The following is a 9,660-nucleotide window of genomic DNA, read 5'->3' as shown; positions in this document are numbered from 1 at the left end:
TACCCAGTTGCACAAAACAGATATTAATGGAATGGAAAATAAAATAAGCATGAATGCAATTGTAATATCGGACCTTAGTACACCACTCTCACAAATAGATTAATGAAGTAAACAAAAAAAATAACAAAGACATATCAGAATTGAACCAAACCTCTGAACAGATGAATTTAGTAGATGTCTATAGAGTGTTCCATCACATAGTAACACTAAATCTACCAGAAGAGAAAGTAGGTATAAATCTTTAAGACATTGGTATAGACAGAGACTTCATGAATAAAACCCAGAATATGTGGGAAATACTACAAAGAAACAAGTGCTGGTATCTTATCTTATTAAAAAGATTTTGGACAATGAGAATATCACCATCAGAGAAAAAAGATAACCCCCACAGTGAGAAAATGTTTATCCGGCTTTTCTTCAGACAAAAAATTGTATCTAGAACCAATAAAGAATCCAAAAAATCAGACTCCCCATATTCAAAGGCCCAGTCCATAAATGGGCATCACAGATGAATTAAAAGATACAAATAGTAAATAAGTATATGAAATGATGTTCAACATCATTGGTTATTTGAGAAATGAAAATTAAAGCCTGAGATTCCATTCTAGTCCAGGAAGATTGGCTATCAACAAGAAATCAACCAAAAACAAATGCTAAATTTGCTGTGGGATAAAGGAATCCTTGTACACTACTTGTAGGAGTGTAGAATGGTACAACTGTTATCAAAGGCAGTGTGGAGACTCCTCAAAAAATTGAGATTAGAGGTCCCATTCAACACAGCTGTTTCTCTTCTGGGTATCTTCTCACTAGAATTTAAAGCATCATACACTGTGATACATGTGCATCCATGTTTATGGCAGCATGATTTGTAGTAGCTAAATCTTGGAAACAACCCAAATGCCCATCAGCTGAAGAACAGATGAAAACAGCTGTGGTCTTTCTATACAAGGGAGTACTACTCAGCCATAAAGTAAGGTAAACTTGGGACTGTTATAAGTAAATGGATGGATGCAACTAGAGACCATACTCATCAGGGAGACAAATCAGACATATTCACAAACACTATGTTGTTTCCCTGGTATGAGAAACTGGAAGAGTAAATAAGGTCAAACTTTTACAGTATATATAGTGAAATGGGAAAAAACTGTTCAAAAGGAAAGTGAAACTGTGGTGATGGAAAGAAAAATGAAGAATAAGGAAAAGAAAAAATGTACAAGACAGTTAAGATAATTACATTACCAGTTTCTCTTAGTTCATTGAAAAAGAATGGTTGTACTAATATTGTTTGGACAAATTTTCATGCCTATACCTTGTACTCTGATTAAATACTTTAAAGAAAACAATACACAAAGTATTAACTATTTTTATTCTCCTGTTATTTCATTTTAAAAATTTGTCTTATTTGTTCCAATAAAATAAAATTGTTTAAAAATAAGTTTCTTTTTTTCTGTTTTTCTTTTTTTTTTTTACATTTTAGGGAAGGGTCTACAGGGTATTCAGTGTCTCACTACTAGATCAGACTAGTAGTGATCTGCCTGTTTTCAGCCTTCCAAGAGCTGAGATCACAGGTGTGCACCACCACACCCCGTCTCAATTGCCGGTTCAGTGCGCTGCGGGGGCGGGGCCGGCATGGCTAGACCGGGGATCCTCCCCCACAACGCCTGCTTGCAGGTGCTTTAGTTGGCTGAGCTATTTGGCTGGCCCTGAAAAATAAATTTCTAGCAATTAAAAAACAGTGGTTCATACCGATCACTGCACACACATCTGTGTTCTCTACCATACTGAGTCAGAGAGAATACTGTTCTTTGATTGAACTCATTCAAGGCTTTGAAATGCACAGTAGACTTGGTTAGAACCAGCTTTATAGGCAAACTTCTATTGTAGCCATATTAATATCTGTCCCGCCTTTCAAAAATATCTATAATATTATTTACCACTATGAGCTCTAACCTTTCAGGAGTTTTTTTCTATCTTTTATTTCATGTCTCTTAGTTTTTGTCTTCTATTTGTTGAGTTATCCCATCTCTCATCTCCTTTCTGACTAGCACAACCAATGCACACTCATTTTCAGTGGAGTTCGGTTTGTCAGTCTTCTGTTTTGTTAACTGATATCCAGTGTCTTATATTCCACCTCAAATGACTTAACTAAAAAACTTTATAAAACAATGAAAGATCCTCTTCCATGAAGAAGGGGATGATATAGGTTAAGGTAATTACTTTTATACTTAAAAATTATGAAAGCATTTTAATAAGGCCACTACGAATACACCAATTTTCTAAAGAAAATTAACTAGGCATGTTTTCATGATGATTGCAGTAAAACGTTTTTAGTATTATGCTCCTTTCCTTGGTCAATTACTGTCCTAGTTACTTTTCTCTCATTGCTGGGACAAATACCCAACTCCCAAAATGAAGGAAAGAAAAGGCTATTTAGATCACAGTGTGTGGAAGTTTTAGTTCATACTCAGCTGGCTCCAAGGCAGAGTGGCACATGGCGGCACACAGTAGTGGATCATGGAGGTGGCAAAGTACAGAGAGCAGAAGGAGAAGCAGCACCTCAGGCAGCTAGCTAGCCTCTCCCCTCCTCAGATTCAAATGCAGAGTATCTGTCCCAGGGCTCTCGTAACCTTGATCACAGCACTGAATCATATAGCAAGCTACTGAAGCTGCCCCATGACTACAAGAGCCTTTGGGGGGGACAACCCGACGCAAACCATGAACAATTATATATAATTCAGTGGTATGCAAATTCTCATGGCTTATTGAGACAATGTATTGTGGCAACTTACCTTCTAACCATTCCTATACATCCATTTTGATCTTCATAGATTTTCTCTTGGGTAAAAGTCACAATTTTCACATGCAAACAATAGAATATTTTCTGAGTGGCTTAAGCAGAAAAGGATAGAAGTTAAAGGACCGTAGGTGGTGCACAGACCTCCAGATGGCAAGTGTACTAGTCTCAGGGATTATGTATCCAGGAATTATAAAAATCTGTACTAGGACAAAGGAGGCAAAATGTTTCTTAGAAGCATTAAACTTTCAAAGCTGACACAATTTCAAGATTATTTGTATAGCAAAATAAGAGAAGAGTGAAGTATGAGTTTCAGAATTCTTAGAAAACTAGTAACTCAATAATTCCATTTATAGAGTATCATGGTCATATAAGATGTATGAATCCATAGAACCTTTTGCATACTCATTTTGTGTTTGGAAATTCATATATCATGAATAATGTCATACCAAAATGGAGGTTAGAATTTGCTTTCACAGCTTCCCTTATTGCTAAATTACATTACAGAGATAGTTTTCTATCCCTCCAAGGGATAAAATAAGGAAAAAGCAAGCCCAGAATCAATCTTTCTGTTATCACAGTGGTAGACAGCTTAAATTTTTCAAAAGAAATCATGGAGCTTTTTGCTTCCAGTTTGAAGCGTCTTCATTCGAACCGCAGTATTGCTGCCAAGCAGTGGAAGCTGCAGTGTTTTCACGAGAATAACCCTAATGGGATATAATGGGTCCAATTCTTGGCTACAAAACTTCTAGTTTTACTTCTACAGCATCCCATTTCTCTTTAACTAATCTTACTCTCCTGTCAGTCTATATTTTCCAGTTTAGTCAGAGGCATTCTTTTAAACTGCAAATCTGATAATACTATTCCCCTAATCAAATCTTACCATGGCATTTCCTTGGCCTGAATCAAAACTCCTAAGGAATTAGTTTCCTAGGGCTGCCATAATAAATTATCACAAACATGGAAGATGGCTTTAAACAAAAGAAATATATTTTCTTCTGGTTCTGTAGGTTAGAAGTCTGCATGTGAGTTATTGGCAGGGCCGCAGTCTTTTCAGAGACTCTGTGGTGGGTTCTTTCTCCCTGCTTCTTGGCTTCTGGTGGTTGCCAGCAGTTCTTGTGATTCTGTGACTTGCGACAGCATAGCTGCAGCAACATTTTTTCCATGTACATCAGTTCTCCACATATATTTCTGTCTTCTCATGATTTCTCTGGGTCCGTGCTTAGTATAACCTGTATTTAGATGGATTAAATCTGCAAAATTTTATTTTCAAGTAAGCTCACAGTCACAATCACTGGGGTTTGGAACACCAGCATATCTTTTTGGGGGAAATATTTCAACCCATAAAAGTGACCTACAAGGTAGTGCAGGGTGTTTTCCCTGTGTGCCTTGTCATCCTCAGCTGTTTCTGTCTTTAGCCATTTATTCTCCTGTCCAGCCAGATTGGACTCCACCATGTTCTCCATAATCTCACAATCCCCTGCATCAAGTTTCCTCTCCTTTGAACATCCTGTCTACATTTGTACCCCGTCCCTTATGTTTTCTCAGTCCTCCTGGATACTTTTTACATTTTTCTAGATACTACACTAACTTACATGATAGTGGTTTGTGCTCTCACATTGACTGGGTTTCCCCTGTCGTAATACATAGCACATGTTACGGTGATGATGCACCCGAGACCATAACCCCAAGAAATCTGTGATATATTTATTTACTTATTTATTTATTTATTTATTTTACCAGGAATAGAATACAGGGCCTTGCATTGTCCAGGCAGGTGCTGTGACATAGAGCTTTCTCCCCAGCCCAATATCTATGTTCCCAATGCCATGGGTGCAGCATTAACCAAGGACTTTCAGTAAGGAGAATAAATTTGGAAACTCTTTGATAGTTTTGAGTATCTGTGGACCACTTAGCTATCTTGATCCAGATTTTTGCTGGAAGGGGCCATTTTTATGTCAATATTTTCTTATTATTATTTTAAAAATATTTTTACTGGGAATGAAACTCAGAACCTTATGTTTGCCAGGCAGGTGCTTGCGCTACTGAGCTATATTCCCAGCCCTGGTTAATATTCTTTAACAAGAGTCCTCTTATGAAGAATGTATTGAAGTGCTTAAAAGGCGATATGTCACAGGAACCTCTTACGACTTCCTTACCTAGGAATGACCTTGGATCATACTTCTGCAGTAATTTCTTCTTAGTGTATTGCGTCCTCTGGCACAGTGATGAAAACACAATTGCACAAAACTCTTTTAGACTTTGCTCATTTCTATTTGATTTATTAAAGTTGTTTTATAACTTCATTTTACAGTAGTCATTACAATGATAATTAATCTATTATTTTGTAGTTATAGTCATTATTAATTTTTGGGAACATAAAGCTTTCACATATTAAATATAAAATCAGATCTTTTTGCAACCTCCATAGATTTCCTGGATGCTTAAATGAAATGCTTAGCATTGAGGACTGCGGTTCCTGCTTCCCACTCTGTTCCAAGCCAACACCTCTCAGTACTCACAGTGAAAGCAAAGTCTTGATGTTTTTCAAATGGCTGCTAATACAAAACTATTTAATATTAATTGTAAAGTCCTGTTTCTGTTTTAATGGATAAATATGAATATATGTGTTTTTGGAAATGCATTAATTTAACATTAGTATATCATTCTGTGAATACTTTTGACCTTTATGTTACCTTTTTGGTTCTTGAGAGAAACATACTTTAATGTTTTTATTTTTTAATTCCTCCTATTGTACTTCAGGTTTCATGAAAAATTAAAAGGAAAGGGGAAATAAAACTTCATTTGAGAAACCTCTTACCAATTCTCCATAAAATGAAGTTAGAAAGGACTTGGATACCTCATTATTTGTATAATAGGACCTATATTGCCAGAGAGATGCTCTTTAGGGGCATAAATTGTAATAAGAATTGCTAAATGTAGAAATCCTACATAATGCTGTCACAATAATGCTGATTTTGGCATTCACTGCAAATTATGTAATCTATTTCAGTATCTGTTCAACCTTCAGCTTGGGAAACACACACAAACACATAAACACACATATACATACAAAACTGGAATTACATGAGTTCAAAAATTATTGTTTATCACTAACTTTGCACAGAGGACTAGAGAAGTAGTATAGAGACATCGGGAGGAATTTTCAGAAGAGGAATCCCTCCCCTACATATTTAATTCCTTCTGTCCCTCTGTAGGGTTCCATGAAGCTGTGGAATATGTTTGATAGGATGGGGGGGATATTTCCACAGGAAAATTACTGCTTAGTAAAGGAAGTATAGTACCTAATGCAAAACAATACTCTTCAGCCTTGTTTTAGTCAAAGTTTGCAAGGGAATATATTTAACATAGAACGTATATTTTGCTTTAATTTTTTTATTTTTAAAGAGAGTATAAAATAGTATTGAAACAAAAAATACAAGTGATACAGAATTTCACTTAACAAAGCATTCTGTCAACAACGGAACTTAAAAAATTGGGGTATAACTATGAATGTCCATTTTGTACCTGTGTATTCAAAGTGGTTGGGATAGATATATAGTTGCATTCTTTTAATGAATAGAATGATTTTTTCTAATGGTGTTTGTAAGTAGGATCACAAGTCTGCATCTTGTACAGCAATTAACCACTAAGAATATATGCAGTGTATTATTTGTTGAAACTGTACTTTCGATTTGATTTGAAACTGTCTCATTGCTATCTGTTTACCAATAAAACTTTGAAAAGAAAAAAAAACACAAAGCATTCTGAATTTCACAGTATTTGTTGTAATGCAGTGTTGTATTCCAACCAGATATTCGTATTACCAGATATAAATGTACAAAATTGGAAGAAAGAAACAAGAAATAAATGTATAAGAAATTAAGAAGAGAAAAAGGAGAAAAAAATTCAAAAAGGAAACAAAATATATTAAGCTTTATCTGCTTTTTTCTATGGACAAACAGAGGTTCACAGTACAGTTGTCCAAATTATTCAGCTTGTATACAGTCATATTCCTTTCCCCCGCTCCCTGTCCTATTGTTATCTTCAACTCACTAACTCTTTCCTTTTGGATAAGTTCATTAATTTCATATGTGGGTCTGATTTATTTGACATAAGAGCACATTCTTTAGTTGCATCCATTTTCCAACAGTCTCAAATTTCTCTTGTTTTATAGCTGAGTAATATTCCATGGTATAGAAATACCACATTTTCATTGTTCATTCCTCAGTTGATGGGCATCTGGGTTATCTCCAGGATTTAGTTTTGGAAAAATTGAGCTGCAGTAAACATAGATGCACGTATATCACTGCGGTATGAGGATTTCAGTTCTTCTGGAAAAATACCCAGGATGGGGATAGCTGGCTTGAATGGGATCTCCAATCCGAGTGTTTGAAAGAATCTCCACACTGATTTCCACAGTGATTGCACCAGTCTGCTTTCCTACCAACATTGCAGAAGGGTTCCTATTTCCACCAGTCCCTCCAGCATTTTTTATTTATTGGCTGACTTGTTGATGTTAGCCATTCTTTCTAGGGTGAGATGGATCTCAGTGTTGCTTTAATTTGCATTTCTTGAATAACCAAACATTTGAACAATTTTTCATACATTTACTCGCCATTTGTATTTCTTCATCTGAAAAGTGTATATTCATCTGAAATGTGTATTTTTTGATTGGGTATTTGAATTTGGGGGACATGACTTTTAAAAATTTGTTATATTTTCTAGATAGAAGGCCTTTGTCAGAGTCAGTCAGCTATAATTTTGTTTCCCAGTTTGTTCATTTTTGTTTTTGTTGTTTTTTTTTCTCTGTTGGAGATTTCCTTTGAAGTTCAGAATGTTTTCAAGAAGATAAGATCACAGTTGTTGAATCTTCGAAGTATTTCCCACACAGTTTGGATTTTGTTTATTAACTTTCTACTTAACCTATGTTTTTAAGATATCTACCTACATTTTCCTCTAGAAGATTTAGTGTTTCTGTTTTAATATTTAAATCTTTGATCCATTTGATTATACTGAATGGTAATACACATGAGTATAATTTTAGCCTGAAGCATGTGAAAAGCCAGTTTTTCCAGTACCATTTATTAAAGACACTATGTCTCTTCCAGTGAAAATATTTGACTCCTTTATCAAGCATAAGGTGGCTGAGTGTGTTTTCAGTTGTGTCTGCATCCTATAATCTGTTCCATTGATCTCTAGGTCTGTCTCTATGCCAACATGATGTTGATTTTATCACAGTAACTTTTTGGTATAATTTTAGGCCAAGAATTTTGATACTTCCTTCCTTTCCTTTGTTTCCAGGTTTGCTTTTGATATTCTGAGTCTCTTCTGCTTACAAATAAATCTGAGGGTAGCTTTCTCTAGGTTTTTGAGGTACACTAATGGTATTTTAATTGGGATTGCATTGAATCTGTATAACAATTTTAAGAATATGGCAATTTTCTCAATGTTGGGTCTTTCTTGCCCAACAAGAGGATGGAATATGTTTCCACTTTTTCAAGTACTTTTCATTCTCTTTTCTCAGAGTGCTGTAATTTTTCACTGTGTGTTTTATGTCCATGAGACTGAGTCCTAAGAATTTCTTTTTCTGTTTTTTTTACATGTTATTGTGGAAGGTCTGTTTTCTCTAATTTCTCTCTCAGTGTGCTCATTGTTTGCTTATAAAAATGCTACTGGTTTATGGTTATTAACTTTGTATCCTGCTATGTTGCTGAATTTGTTGATTAAATCTACAAGACTCTTGGTGCAGTTTTTGGTGTCCTCTATGTAGAGTATCATGTCATCTGCAAATAATGATAATTTAACTTCTTCTTTTCCAATCCTTATTCTACATCTTGTCTAATTGCTCTGGCTAATGTTTCTAGAACTATATATACTGAGTAGAAGTCGAGACTGTGGACATCCTTGTTGTGTTCCTGATTTTATTTCATTTTTGGTAGAAGTGGGGATTGAACTCAGACCCTTGCACTTACCAGGGAAGTGCTTATTTTACTGTGCCATCTCTCCAGCGCCCTGTTCCTGATTTTAAAGTGAAGGACTTCAGTTTTTGCCCATTTAGTATGATGCTGGTAATTGGTTTCTCATGGATGGCTTTTATCAGGTTGAGATATAAACCATCTATTCTGATTCTCTGTACTTTCTTCACTGTAGTTATCATTTCTATTTTTACTTCAGAGATTATTTCTGATCTGATTTCTTCTAAGCCTTCCTGCAGTTGGTTCTTTACTTCAGATGCTATAAATTTGAAGATTTCAGCTGTGTGATTCCCAATTTCTTCTATTCTATTGTCTCTTGAATTTTTCTGGGTGGGCTCAGGGACTGAGAATGCATTTTGCTCTTTCTCTTTGTTAGTTTGTATAGCACTGTCTTCTGACCTTTGGTGTAGAGCTTTGGTAGAGTTATTACCTTAGTACCAGGCCTGGGTCTAGCAAGTTCAGACTCGTTCAGGTGGGTGTGCTTGGGTCTGGCTGCTGTGCTCCATTTCTTCCTGCTGTGGCCCTTGGAAGTGAACCCACTGTGCCACTCGGGCAAGATGTTCTGCTCCTCGATCAGCTAGGGAGGTCTTGCCTCTATCCTCTCTGCAGGGAGTTCTGTTGCTGGGTTCCACACTAGGCCTGTCTGATGCAGGAAGTTCCACACACATGCCGGGCCTGGGTGCTGGCTGGAGTGAGGATCTGGAGGGCCCTAGGTAGTCCCACTCACATGCTAGACCTGCATGCTGGCTGGGATACAAGCGTTTCTTGATTTGATGGTTTGTGTTGAGAAATCTATTGCGATTCTTATGGGCTTTCCATTGTAGGTGATCTGTTTCTTTTCTCTAGAAGCTTTTACTATTCTATCATTTTGCTGAATTCTCTTTCTTT

This window comes from Octodon degus, unplaced genomic scaffold (genome assembly GCF_000260255.1).
Source record: "Octodon degus isolate 3935 unplaced genomic scaffold, OctDeg1.0 scaffold00007, whole genome shotgun sequence".
Classification (NCBI taxonomy): Eukaryota; Metazoa; Chordata; class Mammalia; order Rodentia; family Octodontidae; genus Octodon; species Octodon degus.
The sequence above is the reverse complement of the archived record's forward strand: the minus strand, read 5'-3'. Positions refer to the sequence as shown.